This window comes from Girardinichthys multiradiatus, chromosome 1 (genome assembly GCF_021462225.1).
Source record: "Girardinichthys multiradiatus isolate DD_20200921_A chromosome 1, DD_fGirMul_XY1, whole genome shotgun sequence".
NCBI lineage: Eukaryota > Metazoa > Chordata > Actinopteri > Cyprinodontiformes > Goodeidae > Girardinichthys > Girardinichthys multiradiatus.
In genome coordinates, this window is record NC_061794.1 from 1497649 (window position 1) to 1517764 (window position 20116).

The 20116-nt window shown below is 45.5% G+C and overlaps 1 protein-coding gene across 2 annotated transcripts in view; it reads right to left on the minus strand.

The window, feature by feature from the left end:
- Window positions 1-19760, minus strand: part of LOC124865992 (sodium-coupled neutral amino acid transporter 3-like) — a 95827-nt gene extending 76067 nt beyond the window's left edge. The window contains exon 1 of one of the 2 annotated variants that reach the window (XR_007037701.1): window positions 19180-19760. The gene's annotated coding sequence lies outside the window, so the exon portion shown is untranslated. The remainder of the gene's footprint in view (window positions 1-19179) is intronic. The other variant, XM_047361549.1, reaches the window with a different exon arrangement.
- Between the last annotated feature and the right edge of the window lie 356 nt (window positions 19761-20116).

Consider the following 20116-nt stretch of genomic DNA (forward strand, 5'->3'; position numbering starts at 1 on the left):
TTGTGAAACATACCTCCCAAGTCAAACATGACTGACCTGGGTTTTTTAGACTTTGACTATGTTCTGTAGTAGTCCTGTGGATGTTATTTGTAAATACTTTCTCACTGCCGAAGCATAGTTTTATGATTTTGGGATTATTTAGGTTTGGAAATATTTAAAAAATCCTAATAAACCTTATTAGGATTTTTGGATTAAGCTGTCATGTTAATATAGCTATAGTTAATATAGCTATTCATAAAGTTTCTAGTCTCTAAAGGCAGTGGTGTTTTGTACTGGACTTCTAAGTCCATACATGCAATTATTAGAATCAATGAATTTATATTGTAGCTTATAAAACACAGGATATTAGTATTTGTCTTGCCAGGAAAATATGTTCCACTACAAGATATAGACTGGCAACATTCCATCTCAGATTAAAGACCTAGAATAAAAACTGTTTTTGTTTTAATGTTTTTTTTCTGTTCTACATTCTGAAATTGTATAATCATATATTCAAAAGCCAGGGAAAATGAGAATTAGCAATTATCAGTAAAAATCAAATAATACAAATCAAATAGCTTTCCTATGGCTGACATTTTCAGCCAACATTTTCTGACTCTTTGTGGTGCATGAACACACACCTAACCAATGCACCAATCGGTCTGAAGAGCTTCTTTTAAGCACTTTCTCAAATTTCTATTTTAAAAAAAAATTTCAAAGTGTGCTTTTCAGTGGCTTGCTGATCGAATATGAACTGAAATAACTCACAGGTGAATATAAGACACAGAACATGGGGGATGAGATGGGCATGGAATGGATGGCAAACAGCAGGAATCTAACAGAACTCTAATTGTACAGGAATGTAAGACATAAGTAAAAATGGGATGAACTACAATAACAGCAACAAAAAAAAAACATAAACAGGGGAGTCCTGAGAAACAGACAAGGAGAAGACTCAAAACTCAAACACCTAATGCAGGCGAATCATGACATTACCCCATCCCCCGCAAGGGCAGCTCCAAGACGCCCTACCAGAGTCCATGAAAAAAGAAAAAAACAACCCAAAACGCATGGGCGAAAGGGGCATTGGAATGAGGACAAGAAACAAAACAAAAAATAACCCAAACAGGGAGGCCGGGAGGTTGTCCCAAGGAAGTACAGAGTTCAGGAGGGCAGCCACAAGCCCTGGAAAACTGCCATGGAACCCTCGGAGGAGCCCTGTAGATCGCCCTGGCAGCCCAGAGAACCTTTGCAGGAACCTTGGAGAACGCCGCTGGAACCCTCAACTGAGCCCTGGAGAGTGGCGTGGAAGCCTGGACAACCCTCGACGAGGATTTGGAGAGGTAGACAGGGATAAGTCTACCTGGATGCCATTGTTGAAGAACACAGGAACAGGAACATGAGGCGGCTCCACCTGGACACCCTCATCAAAGAACACAGGAACAGGAAGCAGTTTGTCCTCAAACCCCTCTGGAACAGGAACGTGCGTTTAGAGTGGAGAAGGAAATGTAGATTCCTGTATAGCTGTCTTTCTCTCTTAGATGAAGCCACTAAAGGAGCTACTTGCTAGGATCTGTGCCTTGTGTGTTTGTTTGGTGCTTTTACTGTGCTTAGCCCCTAGATGGCGTGGAACCTGGAGGAGAGGTGACAGGTGTTCTCTATTCCCTTGATTACCTGCTGAGGAGTATATAAGGACGAGGCTGCCAGCAACTCACTGCCAGAGTGTTGCCTTTAGTGGTACAGCTCAAGCCACATTACCTTTGTCTTGTCCTTGCCTTGAGCTTTTGGTAATCTGAATCTGTTACCTTGCAGGATTACCTGAACCTGACTTTGCCTTCTGCATGTAACTCCATCTGGATTACCCACGTCTGAATAGAAGCGATCCAGCTCCATGAACTAAGACTCAAGCCTCTTGTTACTTCGTTGGATCACACCGGTTGGCAGCCTCCTGATTTCGTCGCTCCTTGGATCTCTGTTCATGAACCCTGTCCACCCTCCTCCTTCCACTGCACCTACTTCTGAAACTCCTGGACCAACTAATCATCCTGACACACCATTATCCACCATCACCAGTCTCACGGGTAAACAACCTCTTGGTCTCTCTGCTCCCCCCTCTGGCGGATCACTCCATCAATCCAGTAAGGCAGAATTATTATTTATTAGTTTTGACCCAGAGATATCCCTGCTTACCATCCTGTTTATTTTTACAGTTGGTATCCCGGATCCAGTTCCGTGCTCACTTCACTGCTCTGTAAATAAACACTTTACCGTAAAACTCTGTCTCCTGGATTACTTTCTGCATGTGGGTCAAATCCGTTAAAAATAATATGACACTACTACCATTAATGTTTTACTTTTCTTTCCCATGGAAAGTAACAACAGAACTGAAATAACTTGCAATAGTGAATACAGGACACAGAACATGGGAAATGAGATGGGCATAAAACTGTCAGGCAAATCATAGGATCCACTGGCGAGCAATGAAACCGAGAGAGTTTAAATACAGAGGCAGGGTGGAGAAATGATCAATGAAGTGGAAGAGCTAATCAGTTGAAATGTGGAGCAGCTGGGGGCATGGGAAATACAAGGGCTACGAAAACAGGTCAACAAGAACACAGAAACACAGGAAGGAATCTAACAGATATTTAAATGTCCAGGAATACAATAATAAATAAATTGAATAAACTAAAATAACAGCAACTAAAGAACATAAACAAAGAAGTGCAGAGAAACAGACAATGAGGAAACTCAAAACTCAAACACCTATCACAGGCGAATCATGACATAGATGAGAAATAGGAAATGGTTTTTATTTGATATGGTGGATGCAGAGTTTGGCATCCAGTTTTTTAAGCTTCTCTGTATAGTTAATTACGTATGGGAAGGTAATTTGATTCTCCGTATTAAAAATGCTGAAGCAGGGATTGGATCCTCATTTGTATTTTGGAGATAAAGAAGTCTGGAGTAACCAGGGAAATTTAAACAAGTAATGAAAAAACTCAAAGATCTGAATACCAAAATACTATTCCTACAAAAAGAATTTCCTTTAAATGATGATCATAACGGGCTGCACGGTGGCACAGTTGGTAGCACTGACTGATGATCATAACAAGATTAGGAGGAGGGGGAAAGAAAACATAATTACTGTATCCTTTTCATCCTATGTTTAGTGGAGCCTATATGGCTCTTATTCATAACACAGTTCCTTTCCAAGTGAAAAATGCAACTAAGATAAAATGGGACATACTTGATAATACAAGGCTTTCTTCTGTCATAGCGTTTAAATTTTGTGATTTTTTTGTGTATGGCCCAACACAGATGATACCAGTTTTTTTTTTTAGATCTTTTTCTCACCTTTTTTTAAAATTTATCGTGTTAAACTGTTTTTTTACCGGGAAAGTAGCACTCAGAATTGTCATCTGAGTGACAAGAAGAAGCCCAACTGGTTTTTACTTTCACAAGTGGAGCATTATGGCTAATGCTAAAATGCTATTTATAAAATATATAAATATTAGGAAAATCATTATTTCAGCTGCAAGGGACACGCAGACAGAAACAAAAAGGGAAAAAAGAAGCAAGAAAGAGTGAGAGCTGGGGCAAAAAGAAGAAAGGGAGAGAAGGAGAAAAGAATGGAGGAGAGAAAGAAGAGAATACTAGATAACACCCTAGAAGACTGCTTCTACACCTGCAGAAACATATATAAAACAGCATTGTAACCGAAAAGTGAACGGTACTAATGAATGCAAGATGTATTAAGTGTTAACTGTGGCTCAGTATAGAGCACCTGTGTATCTGTTACCACCTGAATCTAAATACCTGTGGGTCTGAGTGTGAGCGCGCTTGTGTTTATAAGGTTTCTCCATAAAAAATATGCAATAGAGAGTGTGAGGAGCCACAGACCTGCCCCCCTGGACCCGAGACAGATACGGAGGAGATCTGAGCCACAGACATCCAAAGGTCCCTCAGAGCACGGGAATCCCGGGAGGACCACCACCGGGACTACTGCAACCCCCCCAGAGAAGAGCAGAGGAGAGTCCCAGGGGAACCACCCAGCAGCCACATTGCAGAAGCACCAGCGAGCTCCAGCGACGAGCACACAGGCCCCGTCGGCAGCCGTGTACACCGGAGCAGATCCAGCCATTGACCCAGAAACCCAAGACCCCGGGGCACATCACCCCCAAGCGGAGGCCTGACAGAGCCAAGGGGGACAGGCCCCGGGCAAGCAGTCACCGGGAGTGAGCTGGCACACACCAAAGCACCCAGCCCTGGACACTGAGAACCACCAATACACCAGTTGGCAGACAGTGTGGCGAGGAGGAAATAGACCCCACATTTGATGAGGGGCCTAAACTGATCCAGGAGAGAGAGCACCCAAGACCCAACCTAAAACAATTCCACTTCTGGAAATGTTTTAAGGGGCTCTTCAGAATGGTTCGCTCCCCCCTTAATAATTTTACTGCCAAGACCAGACAATCCACTAACAAATGTGAGAATTTTAGACCAATTAAGCTTGTTAAATTCAGACCTAAAGATAATTAACAAACTTTTAGCAGAATGTTTACAAAACGTTCTGTCAACCATTAATAATAAAGATCAAAATGGGTTTGTAACAGGAAGACTAGGAAATCACAATGTTACAATGGTTCGTTCGTTCATCGTCTTCCGCTTATCCAGGAACGGGTCGCGGGGGCAGCAGACTCAGCAGAGACGCCCAGACGTCCCTCTCTCCAGACACCTCCTCCAGCTCCTCCAGGGGGAGCCCAAGGCGTTCCCAGGCCAGCCGAGAGACATAGTCCCTTCAGCGTGTCCTGGGCCGTCCCCTGGGCCTCCTCCCGGTGGGACGTGCCTGGAACACCTCCCGAGGAAGGCGTCCAGGAGGCATCCGGTATAGATGCCCGAGCCACCTCAACTGGCTCCTCTCAATGTGGAGGAGCAGCGGCTCTACTCCGAGCCCCTCCCGGATGGCCGAGCTCCTCACCCTATTTCTAAGGGAGTGCCCGGCCACCCTACGGAGGAAGCTCATTTCAGCCGCTTGTATCCGTGATCTCGTTCTTTCGGTCATGACCCAAAGTTCATGGCCATAGGTGAGGGTAGGAACGTAGACCGACCAGTAAATTGAGAGCTTTGCTTTTCGGCTCAGCTCTCTCTTCACCACAATGGACCGGCACAGCGCCCCCATTACTGTGGCAGCTGCACCGATCTGTCTGTCGATCTCCCGCTCCATTCTTCCCTCACTCGTGAACAAGACCCCGAGATACTTAAACTCCTCCACTTGAGGCAGGAACTCCCCTCCAACCTGAAGAGGACAAGCCACCCTTTTCCGGTCGAGTACCATGGCCTCGGACTAGGAGGAGCTGATCCTCATCCCAGCCGCTTCACACTCGGCTGCGAACCGCCACAGCGCATGCTGTAGGTCTTGGCTAGAGGGGGCCAGCAGGACCACGTCATCCGCAAAAAGAAGAGACGAAATCCACTGGTCCCCAAACCAGACCCCCTCCGGCCCTTGGCTGCATCTAGAAATCCTGTCCATAAAAGTTATGAACAGGACCGGCGACAAAGGGCAGCCCTGCTGGAGTCCAACATGCACTGGGAACAGGTCCGACTTAGTGCCGGCAATGCGGACCAAACTCCTGCTCCGCTCGTACAGGGACCGGATGGCCCCTAATAAAGGGCCCCCGATTCCATACTCCTGGAGCACCCCCCACAGGGCATCACGAGGGACACAGTCGAATGCCTTCTCCAGGTCCACAAAACACATGTGAACCAGTTGGGCAAACTCCCATGAACCCTCGAGCACCCTGTAGAAGGTATAGAGCTGGTCCAGTGTTCCACGGCTGGGACGAAAACCACACTGTTCCTCCTGAAGCCGAGGTTCGACTATCGGTCGGACTCTCCTCTCCAATACCCTGGCGTAGGCCTTACCAAGGAGGCTGAGGAGTGTGATCCCCCTGTAGTTGGAACACACCCTCCGGTCCCCCTTCTTATAAAGGGGGACCACCACCCCAGTCTGCCAGTCCAGAGGCACTATCCCCGACCGCCACGCAATGTTGAAGAGGCGTGTCAACCATGACAGCCCTACAACATCCAGAGACTTGAGGTACTCAGGGCGGATCTCATCCACCCCCGAAGCCTTGCCACCGCGGAGCTTTTTAACCACCTCGGTGACTTCAGCCTGGGTGATGAAAGAGTCCAACCCCGAGTCCCCAGCTTCTGTTTCCACCACGGAATGCGTGATGGCAGGATTGAGGAGATCCTCGAAGTACTCCTTCCACCGCCCGATAATGTCCTCAGTCGAGGTCAGCAGTCTCCCGCCCCCACTATAAACAGTGTTGGCAAAGCACTGCTTCCCCCTCCTGAGGCGCCGGACGGTTTGCCAGAATCGCTTTGAGGCCAACCGGTAGTCCTTCTCCATGGCCTCACCGAACTCTTCCCAGGCCCGAGTTTTTGCCTCTGCCACAGCCCGGGCCACAGCACGCTTGGCCTCACGGTACCCGTCAGCCGCCTCAGGAGTCCCACAAGCCAACCACAGCCGATAGGACTCCTTCTTCAGCTTAACAGCATCCCTTACTGCCGGTGTCCACCACCGGGTTCTGGGATTGCCGCCACGACAGGCACCGCAGACCTTACGGCCGCAGCTATGGGCAGCAGCATCGACAATAGATGCAGAGAACATGGTCCACTCGGACTCTATGTCTCCAACATCCCCCGGGATCTGGTCGAAGCTCTCCCAGAGGTGGGAGTTGAATACATCCCTGGCCGAGGGCTCCGCCAGGCGTTCCCAGCGGACCCTCACTATGCGCTTGGGCCTGCCGAGTCTGTCCGGCTTTCTCCTCCTCCAGCGGATCCAACTCACCACCAGGTGATGATCAGTGGACAGCTCAGCCCCTCTCTTCACCCGAGTGTCCAAAACATGCGGCCGAAGGTCTGATGATACGACAACAAAGTCGATCATCGACCTCCTGCCTAGGGTGTCCTGGTGCCAAGTGCACTGATGGACACCCTTATGTTTGAACATGGTGTTCGTTATGGACAATCCGTGACTAGCACAGAAGTCCAATAACAAAACACCACTCGGATTCAGATCGGGGAGGCCATTCCTCCCGATCACGCCTCTCCAGGTGTCACTGTCGTTCCCCACGTGGGCGTTGAAGTCCCCCAGCAGAATAATGGAGTCCCCGGGAGGGGCACTATCCAGCACCCCCGACAGGGACGCCAAGAAGGCAGGGTACTCTGCACTACCACTCGGCCCGTAGGCTGAAATGATAGTCAGAGACCTCTCCCCAACCCGAAGGCGCAGGGATACAACCCTCTCATCCACTGGGGTAAACCCCAACACGAGACGGCTGAGCTGGGGGGCAACAAGCAAACCCACACCAGCCCGCCGCCTCTCCCCGTGGGCCACTCCAGAGTAGAAGAGAGTCCAACCCCTCTCAAGGAGATGGGTTCCAGAGCCCACGCTGTGCGTGGAGGCGAGCCCGACTATTTCTAGTCGATATCTCTCGACCTCCCGCACAAGCTCAGACTCCTTCCCCCCCAGCGAGGTGACATTCCACGTCCCTAGAGCCAGCCTAAGCATCCGGGGATCGGGCCGTTGAGGTCTCCACCTTCGTCCGCCACCCAATCCTCTTTGCACCGGTCCCTCACGGTTCCCCCTGCAGGTGGTGGGCCCACTGGGGGATGGCCTCGCGTCTCTCGTTCGGGCTTGGCCCGGCCGGGTCCCGCGAGGAGCAACCCGGCCACCAGGCGCTCTCCGACGAGTCCCGACCCCAGGCCTGGCTCCAGGGTGGGACTCCGCCGTACCGGGCGACGTCACGTGCCTCGATATTGTGTTCTTCATGAAGGGTTCTTGAACCATTCTTTGTCTGACCCATCACCTAGAACCTGTTTGCCATGGGAGACCCTACCAGGGGCATTTAGGCCCCAGACAACATAGCCTCTAGGATCATTTGAGCACTCAAACCCCTCCACCACGTTAAGGTGACGGTTCAAGGAGGGGTGTTACAATGATATTGAATATTATTCACTTTAGAGCTCAATGGGTTCAGTTTTATATAAAAATTAGTCAGCTAAAATAATTAACAAATAGAAAAATTTCAAACCTAATAGAGATCAATAAAAGTTCCATGCCCTCCTTTAATATTCAGGTTAGCTATTGAGCCACTTGCAGTTGCAGTGTGTCAACATCCATAAATCGTTGCAATAAAAGTGGGGGAAACTGAAAAGAAAATGAGATGATTTGTTCCTGATAAAACAAAAAAACAAATGATCTATTGTTACAGCAAATTCAAAGCTTTGGTGATATTTTAGGTTGCAAAGTAAACAAAACAAAATCCTCCATAATGTTAATAAGCCCAAATGAACTAAAGAATCCTACTCCAGAGATCACACATTAAATGTACTAAAACAATTGAATTGAATTGAATTGAATTCAATTCAATTCAATTCAGTTCGATTCAATTCAATTCAATTCAATTCAATTCAATTCAAAAATACTTTATTACCGTATTTTCCGCACTATAAGGCACACAGGATTATAAGGCGCACCTTCATTGAATGGCCTATTTTAGAACTTTTTTCATCTATAGGGCGCACCGGATTGTAAGGCGCATAGAATAGAAGCTACTGCAGTCAAACGTTTGACTGGGGTTGCGTTATGCATCCACTAGATGGAGCTGTGCTAAAGAGAATGTCAACAAAACAGTCAGATAAGTCAGTCAGTCAAACTTTATTAATACACTACAAACCAGCGTTCTGATAACTCCATTCACTCTCATGGTAAGGTCTCCTCTACATAGAATTCTATTGAATAGAGCCAACCGCACGCTAGGAATGCATTGGAGTCTATGAAGTTGAAGTTGAAATCAAACGTTAGTTAAAACGTAAAAGGGAACTTTTCCCTGATTCAGTAATCAGGGAAAAAATCAGGGGCGGGAGACTGCTGACCTCGACTGAGGACATTATCGGGCGGTGGAAGGAGTACTTCGAGGATCTCCTCAATCCTGCCATCACGCATTCCGTGACCTGGAGAAGGCATTCAACTGTGTCCCTCGTGATGCCCTGTGGGGGGCATCAATAGGGGCCATCCGGTCCCTGTACGAGCGGAGCAGGAGTTTGGTCCGCATTGCCGGCACTAAGTCGGACCTGTTCCCAGTGCATGTTGGACTCCGGCAGGGCTGCCCTTTGTCACGGTCCTGTTCATAACTTTTATGGACAGGATTTCTAGACGCAGCCAAGGGCCGGAGGGGGTCTGGTTTGGGGACCAGTGGATTTCGTCTCTTCTTTTTGCAGATGACGTGGTCCTGCTGGCCCCCTCTAGCCAAGACCTACAGCATGCGCTGTGGCGGTTCGCAGCCGAGTGTGAAGTGGCTGGGATGAGGATCAGCTCCTCCAAGTCCGAGGCCATGGTATTCGACCGGAAAAGGGTGGCTTGTCCTCTTCAGGTTGGAGGGGAGTTCCTGCCTCAAGTGGAGGAGTTTAAGTATCTCGGGGTCTTGTTCATGAGTGAGGGAAGAATGGAGCGGGAGATCGACAGACGGATCGGTGCGGTTGCCACAATAATGGGGGCGCTGTGCCGGTCCGTTGTGGTGAAGAGAGAGCTGAGCCGAAAAGCAAAGCTCTCAATTTACTGGTCGGTCTACGTTCCTACCCTCACCTATGGCCATGAACTTTGGGTCATGACCGAAAGAACGAGATCCCGGATACAAGCGGCTGAAATGAGTTTCCTCCGTAGGGTGGCCGGGCACTCCCTTAGAGATAGGGTGAGAAGCTCGGCCATCTGGGAGAGGCTCGGAGTAGAGCCGCTGCTCCTCCACATCGAGAGGAGCCAGTTGAGGTGGCTCGGGCATCTATACCGGATGCCTCCTGGACGCCTTCCTTGGGAGGTGTTCCAGGCACGTCCCACCGGGAGGAGGCCCAGGGGACGGCCCAGGACACGCTGGAGGGACTATGTCTCTCGGCTGGCCTGGGAACGCCTTGGGCTCTCCCTGGAGGAACTGGAGGAGGTGTCTGGAGAGAGGGACATCTGGGCGTCTCTGTTGAGTCTGCTGCCCCCGCGACCCGGTCCCGGATAAGCGGAAGACGACGAGACTAGACGAGAAAAACAAGATTGTGATCTGATTTGCCTAGAGGAGGTCTTGCTGTAGAGATGTATGAGTGACATTTGCATAAAACAAATCCAACGTTTTGTTTTCTCTGGTAGAGCAGCTGACAAACTGTTGAAACATTGGAAGTGTAGCATAGAGTGAAGCATGTTTAAAATCACCAGAAATTGCCACAAAAGCATTGGCGTTTTGTCTGTAGCTTAGTAACAACTTAGCTGATGGCATTAGGGTGGAACATATATTTGGTCGTAATTTAAATAATTCAAATAACGTAATTCAAATATCTGGTAATAGAAATTTTACCTACTGCTGATCAAGTGGTTTTCGCTGAATAGTCAGTCAGTCATTTTCTACTCCTTATTCCATAGTGGGTCGCGGGGGAGCTGGTGCCTATCTCCAGCAGTCTATGGGCGAGAGGCGGGGTACACCCTGGACAGGTCGCCAGTCCATCGCAGGGCAACACACAAACAAACACACTCATTCATACACCTAAGGGCAATTTAGAGTTACCAATTAACCTAACAGGCATGTCTTTGGACTGTGGGAGGAAGCCAGAGTACCCGGTGAGAACCCACGCATGCACGGGGAGAACATGCAAACTCCATGCAGAAAGACCCCATGCCGGGAATCAAACCCAGGACATTCTTGCTGCAAGGCAACAGTGCTACCAACTGCGCCACCATGCAGCCCAATATAAACCTTCAATGTTGGAAATAGAAAAATCTTTTGATAGATTAAATCATTGTCAGTATTAACAATGGGTAGAATTAATATCTTAAAAATGAATATTGTACCAAAGTAACTTTATTTATTTCAACCTAAAAAGACTCACAATAAGAAACAAGATGGCGATTAGAGAAGTTTATTGATAAAAGTTAATATATTTGGTGCTCGGACCCTGGAGGAAGACATGAATGCTGAGAATAACATAAGCTTGAATTAACGTCTTAGGCTTAGAATTAGATAAGTCTTCCCCCGTTGGGATCCGATACTGGGGGTGGAGTGAAGACCTAAGAAGGTAAGGGAGCTAGGAGGAGTATGGAAGGGAGATGGTGGAGGTGGGGCGGAGGAGGGTCAAAGCTCAGCTGAAGAGTGGGGAATCCATGACTGGAGGTCCTTAAAAGCAAAGCCTCGGAGGATGATTGACTGAAGACGTGTATCTGACGCTGATTGGATGGAGGAGAGACGCACGGTGGATTCATAGGACGGCCAGGGGGTTGAAATGAGTCCTTCAGTTTGGATTTTCGTCAAAATTCCATTTCAAAATATTCCACTGGCACCACCTTTTGGATCTGTTCTCTAAAACAGTGAAACTGTTTTTGGAATTTTTGTGGAACAATGGAAGAGAATGTTTCCAAATCTGTTGATTGCATTTACCACAAGATTGAGGAGGTCTGAACTGTCCAAATGTACTGTAGTATTACCGGGCAGCACAACTGAGGCCTATCATATTTTATTTTTCTACAAATGATGACTCCTCATTGTACAGGACTGGGATTTTATGGTCTGAAGTTACCTTTTCCTATTTTTACTTACTAAGACATACACAAAAAAAAACAACAAAAACAAGTCAAAAATCTAATTGTAAATAAAATGATAAAAACATGGTTTACTGTTAAAAAATACTTAAAAGAATCAAGTTCATTATCACAATTTAGTCCAGCATGGGGTAATATTGGTTAAGGTAGGTAAAACACTTAATTAACCATCGCTCTCAACTTACAAATGATGGTCAAAGACAGTCTCAGAAAAGGTGCCACATCTGAATTTATATACTTTCACAGTATTTCACTCATTAGAAAACTCTCATTAAAAGAATGCCTGGAAGGAAAATCTGCAACCTGACATTTCAGAATTTTCAGATTATAAAATATGTTGTGAAATATTTAAAATGTAAATAAAAATACTTTGGGGTAAAAAGTGCAGGCAGGAACTTGGGAGAGAAACGAGAGAGACGGAATCTAAGGCAGTATCACAGAGAAGAAACAGGTATTGTAACGAAAAGATCCAGCAATGAACGGTGAGAAGACAGGGGCTTAAACACTAAGGTTCAGAAGATAGATATCTAAGAAACTATATATGCTAATCAAAGAATTGTGGAATAGCTGAAGTAGAAGGAAAGCAGGGATGCTGAAGTGGAAAGGCTAATCTACTGCACATAAGTGGAGCAGAACACAAGGACATGATCAAACCCGGGAAAACGTCAAACAGAGAACAAACAGAAACAATCCCAACAGTACAAAGAACAGAACACAACAATAATCTAGAATACACAGGAAACAAAAGAAATAGGTAAGAAATTTAACCTAAAGGAATTAACTGATATAGCAACAGCTTACAGAACATAAACAACAGAGGAATGGTGAAAACTCAAACACCAAGACATTTCCTACTTTACAAGAACTACTGTGCAGAACTCCTAGAAATGTTTCTTAGGTCCAGAGATTCAAGACCATAATGAAATCAGAATGATGTCTGAGAGAAAGAACAAATTTCTTTTTTTGTTGTTGATTATATACTGGCCTTAAATCTGTCATAATCGATAACAACTCAGGATCGAGTTAAAATGTACCAGATGTATCAGATTTATAATCTGTCTACAAAATAATATTAAACTGATTATACACTGTGGACAGTGGGCAAATATAATATAACATATAATATTTGCCCACTGTCCATACTATCTGATATACACTCACTGGCCACTTTATTAGGTACACCTTGCTAGTACCAGGTTGGACCCCCTTTGTTGCCTTCAGAACTGCCTTAATCCTTCGTGGCATAGATTTAACAAGATCCTGGAAACATTCCTCAGAGAGTTTGGTCCATATTGACATGATAGCATCAAACAGTTGATGCAGAGTTGTCGACTGCACATCCATGATGCCAATCTCCCGTTCCACCACATCCCAAAGGTGTTCTATTGGCCTGAGATCTGGTGACTGTGGAGGCCATTTGAGTCCAGTGAACTCATTGTCATGTTCAAGAAACCAGGCTGAGATGATTCGTGCTTTATGACATGGCACGTTATCCTACTGGACATAACCATCAGAAGATGGGTACACTGTGGTCATAAAGGGATGGACATGGTCAGCAACAATATTCAGGTAGGCTTTGGCGTTGACACGATGCTCAATTGGTACTAAGGGGTCCAAAGTGTGCCAAGAAAATATCCCCCACACCATTACACCACCACCACTAGCCTGAACCGCTGATACAAGGCAGGATGGATCCATGCTTTCATGTTGTTGACGCCCAATTCTGACCCTACCATCCGAATGTCACAGCAGAAATCGAGACTCGTCAGACCAGGAAACGTTTTTCCAATCTTTCATTGTCCAATTTTGGTGAGCCTGTGCGAATTGTAGCCTCAGTTTCCTGTTCTTAGCTGACAGGAGTGGCCGGTGTGGTCTTCTGCTGCTGTAGCCCATCCGCCTCAAGGTTCGGCGTGTTGTGGGTTTAAAGATGCTCTTCTACACGCCTTGGTTGTAACGAGTGGTTATTTGAGTTACTGTTGCCTTTCTATCAGCTCGAACCAGTTTGGCCATTCTCCTCTGACCTCTGGCATCAACAAGGCATTTGTGCCCACAGAACTCCCGCCCACTGGATATTTTCTCTTTTTGCACCAACAACCATGCCACGTTCAAAGTCACTTAAATCACCTTTCTTCCATATTCTGATGCTCGGTTTGAACTGCAGCAGATCGTCTTGACCATGTCTATATGCCTAAATGCATTGAGTTGCTGCCATGTGATTGGCTGATTAGAAATTTGCGTTAACGTGCAGTTGGACAGGTGTACCTAATAAAGTGGCCGGTGAGTGTATATTTCTGTATATAAATTAGATCTGTTTGTCTTGTAAAGTGTGTTGACACTATAGATGCACCAATATGAAAATTTGGGCCAATATCAATATCCGATATCAATACAGCTGTTAAGGCCAATAACCGCTATTTACCGATATTCTGCGTCACTATTACTGTCACAGGCCCAACAAAAACCCTATGTCCAACCCCCTCCCGAAACATACACAAACTGAGTTTAGTGGCTGTTGAGGCAAGACATGTTGAAAAACTTCGCTGCTTTTCTGGAACATGCGAAAACATTCTTGGAAAGGCCTCAGCTATCCCAAACTGGGAGACCTCAATTGGCTGAAGAAGTTTTATTTCATGGTGGATATGACACATCACTTGCTGAATGAAAATTTCCAGGGAAAGGGAAATATGGCCCTGCGTTGGCTGGAGGATGTTCTGTCATTTTAGTGCAAGATTGCCAGAGATGTAGAGAGGTACGCTCTCTCACTTCCCATCACCGAGAAGGTTCAAAGAAGAGTAAAATTGCATAAATTGGGATTATCTACAACATGCAATTATGGTGTCCTTCCCTGCCACACCACTGGACATTGATCCATTCCTGCTGAAATAGCCGCATTTACAGGGATAAGTCAGTCAGATCTTGAAATAGAGCTGGCCAACATAGTGGATAAAGACATATGGATTTCCAAGTTCAAAAGCCAGACAGCAGATCTCGAAGAAGTCGTTCGTCAGAAGGCCACTCTCACTAAAGAGCACAAATAAAATAATATTGAAAACTTCCCCAAGCTTAAAAAACTTGTTTTTGAAATATGGAGTGCCATTTTCAACACATATATGTTGGGACCCCAGCCATGGGTACAAAATGAATGCCCAGTAAAAACTTTTCTGGAACTTTCAAAATAAATCACATCAACCTACTTCCAGCACAGCCAGAAACAGGGAATTACAGCGGACTTCCCGTGACATCACTGTCCGAATAAAAACCTCGCTTTTGCAACAAACTGACCTCTTCCATTCAGGGCCCCAGAGGAACTGGACGGAGGGACACAACGCACTAATGTCTCTTTGCAGGCAAACAAACATAACTCTTCAAACTGGATCCAAGAGTGTCATACGATCACGCGATCATATGCACTAAGTTAAGTACGAATGAATTGCTGTTTGTGTATCCAGTATTCATTCATGAATGGGGTAATTAAGGTACAAGAGTGGCTTGACTTTTCTCTCTGAGGCCTACAGAAGCAAACTGTGATCCAGAGAGTTCCCAGCAGAGACCCTGTCTCTACAACGCCGAGTGGAGCAGTTTTCCCGGGACAATGGGCTGCATCACCGTGGCTACAGCAGTAATGTGCAGTTTGGCCGGCCTACCGAACGAGCCGCCCCATTCTACAGCTACGGAGGTTAGCAAGTTAACCTTTTTGTTCACTGTGGATGCTTTCCTCAACTTCGTCGCCCTGAACAACTTTTCCTCAGCATGGTTCACGTAAGAGGTTGTGTTTTGGGCAGAGAGAAGTAGTTTAGAGTGAAATAATCTAAACATTTTAATTTTATGATGTTTGGTTTTGTTAATGTTGAGCCATTTTAGTACTAGCAGATTATCTGCTCAGCTTGAGAATTGGTCATCCAGAAGGTTTGTTTTATTCAGCAAATCGTTCTTTTAAATATTATTTTATTAAAATAATATTTTATCTTGGCGACCTGTCCAGGGTGTACCCTGCCTCTCGCCTATAGACTGCTGGAGATAGGCACCAGTTTCCACTATGGAATAAGCGGTAGAAAATGACTGACTGACTGACTGACTTATTTTTGTTAATAAATTCTTGTATTTTAAGAAATTGCATGAATTCATTTTGTGTGTGTACAGAGTTTTCCGGTTAATGTCAGAGCTTGGCTCATCCCTTTCGACTTTGTCCTAATACCACCGCCTTATTGGGCTGGTATTCATGGGACAACCCTTAATAGACAGAAATATTATTTCATAAAAGATTAAATAATATATTCATCATCATAATCACAACATATATGAACATGAAAAAGTATGCATTTGGAATTGTGTCCAATTTTGGTTAAACATACTTGATTCACAAGTTTTCTCCAGCATTAGCATCATAAAGTCAAAATAGAGAGCATGTGTGAAGACCACACTAAAGGTTGCCAACCCCTGACCTAGGGAATCATCTGGTCCACCTTTTCACAGCCAGGGTGAAAGCCAAGATTGCTCCTCCTGAATGTAATGCTTAACAGTTTGTTGGACCCTTATTTCCCATATGTGTTTGGTGTCATTCCTGCTTGTGTTTTGAGTTCTTGAGTTTGTGTTTTGTTATTTTACCTGGTATGGTCCATTGTTTTCTGTCTCCCTGCAACCCAAGCCCACACCTGTTCTGTGTTTTCCTCTGATTGTCTAGTCACGTGTGTCAATGGTTCCCCCTGCTGTCCAGTTTTGTATTTAAGCTCGTTTGTTTCGTTTGATCCCCGTTGGTTCCTTATGTGTTGTATGTGTTTGTGTGCACACCTGGTACCCTGTCCATGTCCAGCCATGTGCAATAAAGTATCGTCTTACCTGCAAACTTCGAGCTTCAGGAGTTCTTCCCCGCATATTGGTCCAACAGAAACCCTCATTATTACAGGAGGAACCAGCCAATGGGACCAAGCGGGAGGAATGGTGAGGGAATTCAAGAGGGGTGAGGTTTTGGCCAAATGATTTTTTCCCCTGGTAACCTCTCCCAGCTCAACATGGAGAAGGCTGAAAATAGCTGGCAGCCTCCAAGACTGGCTCGAGGCGAGGAGGGATTATTTCCACAAACCTCGGATTCACCATGAGATTGAGGCAGAGCGACAAAGGGCCCTGGGAGAAATTGTCGCTTCTATGAGGAGATCTCCCGCTCCCTCCTCCACCCGCCTCTCCACCGAAGCTCGACACGGTTTTCCAGCTCATAGTTTAGCTCCTGATCAGCCATCACCGCTGCTTCCGATTCCTAATCCTGTTCCTGGTCCAGTTCCGGAGGGGTTCATGGAAGAACCGCCTCCCCACCTCGATCCTGTTCCTAATTCTGTTCCGGAGGGGTCCCAAGCCGAGCCACCCTCACACTTTGTTCCTGTCCGTGAGGGGCTCCTAGATGGACTGCCTCCATTTCCTGCTCCACTTCCCGGTCCTGTCCTGGAGTGCTCTGAGAACGAACTGACTTCATCCCTGGTTCCTGTTCCGGAGGAGTTCGTGGAGGACCAGTCTCCAATTCTGGTCCCTGAGAGGGTGCAAGGACGCACCGCCTGCTGTGTCTTGCCGGCTCCGCGGCAGATCTCCATGGCCTTGCCAAAGGTCCCAGCGGTCTTCGCACTGCGCCTCTGAGCTCCACTGTTGGTTCTCCTGCCGATCGCTGGATCTGCCGGGGACAGCCACCGGTCCGGCCGCCTGAACTCTGGATGTGGGCCGGCTGCCTGAACTCTTGCCCTCCTTCCAAGGCCCCCTCTGCCCGCCCTGGTCGGGTTGTTTTGCTTTTGGTTCTTGCCCTCCTTCTGAGGCCCCCTCCGCCCGCGCTTGTCGGATGTTTGTTTTGTTTTTGTTTTGTGGGCGTCTGGGATCCGCCCTTAAAGGGAGGGACTATATCATACCTGCTAGTGTTTTGAGTTCTTCAGTTGTGTTTTGTTATTTTACCTGGTATGGTCCTTTGTTTTCTGTCTCCCTGCACCCCAAGCCCACACCTGTTCTGTGTTTTCCTCTGATTGTCTAGTCACGTGTGTCAATGGTTCCCCCTGCTGTCCAGTTTTGTATTTAGGCCCGTTTGTTTCCTTTGTTCCCCGCTGGTTCCTTATGTGTTGTTTTGTTTGTGTGGACGCCTGGTACCCTGTCCGTGTCCAGCCATGAGCAACAAAGTGTTGTCTTACCTGCAAACTTCGAGCTTCAGGAGTCCTTCCCCGTATAGTGGTCCAACAGAAACCCTCATTATGACATTTGGATTGAGGAGATTTTGAAAGTGTTCCTTCCACCACCCATCAATATCGTCAGTCTGAGTAAGCATTGTTCCACTAACACCCCACACCCCCTTCCAGTCCTACAACCATACATAGCTTGGGATGGCCCTTGCTTTTCCTTACAGAGTTTTAATACGGTTTTCCAGAAAATGTCTTGAGACCACCAGAAATTCCAACCCCATATCCATTTATTCTGATGTTCTTTAGTCCCTCAGAAAATGAACTTCTGGAGGTCACACATCTCCCAATATTGGGTTCTCTGCCAGTTCCCAGTTCACTCTCACCACTTGTTTGGGTTTACCAGGTCTGTCCATCATACCATCAGGCAGTCATCAGTCGACAGTTTTGCAGTTTTGCCCAAGACAAGTATAAAAGTAAAGAGTAACAGTATAGAAAACAATACTTGCAAAAAAATATTATAGATGAGATAAAGAAAAAAAAAACGCAGATGACCTGTGCTGTTCTACTAAACTCCTTTGGTCTCATAGCTTAATGTATTTAGCCTCTTTAATATTATCATAACTTATTTTGTAATTCCCTCATGTAATTTAGTGAGACCAGAAGTTATTTTTATATATCCCTGAACATAAATTGGTGCTGTGTGTTTCAAGAAAACTTCTACAAAAGTTGATTTAGAGTAAAATATGCAGAGGTTATTCCTTTTCTCAACTTTTTCACAATCAAGTAAATTTACCCTGCCTTCTGCAGCAAATACTGTGGCACACAGTGTAGCAACAGTGTACAACTTGTTCCTGGGAGAGGCCCAGCCCTCTTTTCGTAGCATGGACTGTGAACGTTTACAGCTTATATAAGACCGTTGCTCTTTTTTATAACTGTAAGCAAGCAAGACACTTACTATATAATGTTTAGATCTGTTTTAAAACTACTTTTTGTGTGCTTTTTTGCCGCTCATATTTTATTATACTATTTTCCAGTCAATCACAAGTTGAAAACATTAATTCATACATGTGGAAATAAAAACACACAAAAATAAAACCTTCCACCCAAAATCAAATTTTATCAAGTATATCTCCCATTCATTGCTACAACAATAATAATAATAATTAAGGTTAAATTAAATTTAAACTAATGACAATGTCTTAAAGTTTGTTTTCAGTAAATAAAGTTGCTGTCAGTCAGTTTGAAATAAAAAGAGCCACCAGACGCTGTTAAAACACATCACATCTGAATAATGAACACCCAATGACACCAGTTTGACAAAGCTGTCAAAGCGTTTCTCCAATGTTCTCTCATTCTTCCTGAGCAGATCTTTTCAAACCGGTCAATGTATGGCAGCATAGCAGTTCAGAGACCTACCTTCAGAAGCAGAAACAGAAGGCATTAAGTACCACAGTGGTATCTCTTGGGATAAGATGTGGAACAGCTTGGGCAGGTAGGGTGGCAATGTTGGGCTGTTTGGAGCCCAGCTGGGAAAGTAGAGTGGCTCCAGGAAAAGGGGAACAAACGTGGGAGCAAACAGAGAAATGGGAGGGCTATTGGAAATAACGGTTTCAGGTTTCACTCCTCTTCCTTTCCAAAAGAAGAATAACAGAAAGAGTCAACAGTGATTGATTGCTTAATGGAATTCACAGACTCATGTGGTAAGCTGGGATTCACAGGACCTATTAAATTGTTTCAATGTTTAACATCCTTCAAGCTATTGTCATTAAGATGTGGAAACAAAGCAAAAGAAAGAAATAATAACCCAAATGGGAATAATGGTGTTAAAAGCTCTATTTTCATTTTACCCCTAGAGGAGACATTTTATTCATTGTTTTCTGAAGATGCTGATCTGTTTTACAAAATTGTTTGCTTGCACTGTTTGCGCTTGGTTTTTTCCTAGCCTTAAATTCTTTATGGTGGGACCTATTCAATTTAAGAGACAAAGGGGTTATTAGGCTCTGTTTGCACTTTTGAAATGTATTTTATTCTGAGGTTTTGTTTTAATCTGAAATAAAGGCCTAAAATTCATTTGCCAGGGATTGCTTTTATTTATCTTAAAATAGTTTGTTGTTTACTCTAAAAGTGCAAATTGTTAAAAGTTGAAATGTGAACATTTGGGTAGATAAGACACAAAAAGACAAAAGCTGGACTTCTGGTCAGAGCTTTTACTAGGAGGATTTGTTTGTGACTAGACCTCAGTCAGTTTTAATTGAATACCCTTGACATAAACAAACCAAGTGTCTGAAGTGAACAGCAGCTGAATGAGCTGTTTACAACTACAGATGGTTCCACATTCACACATTCCCACTGC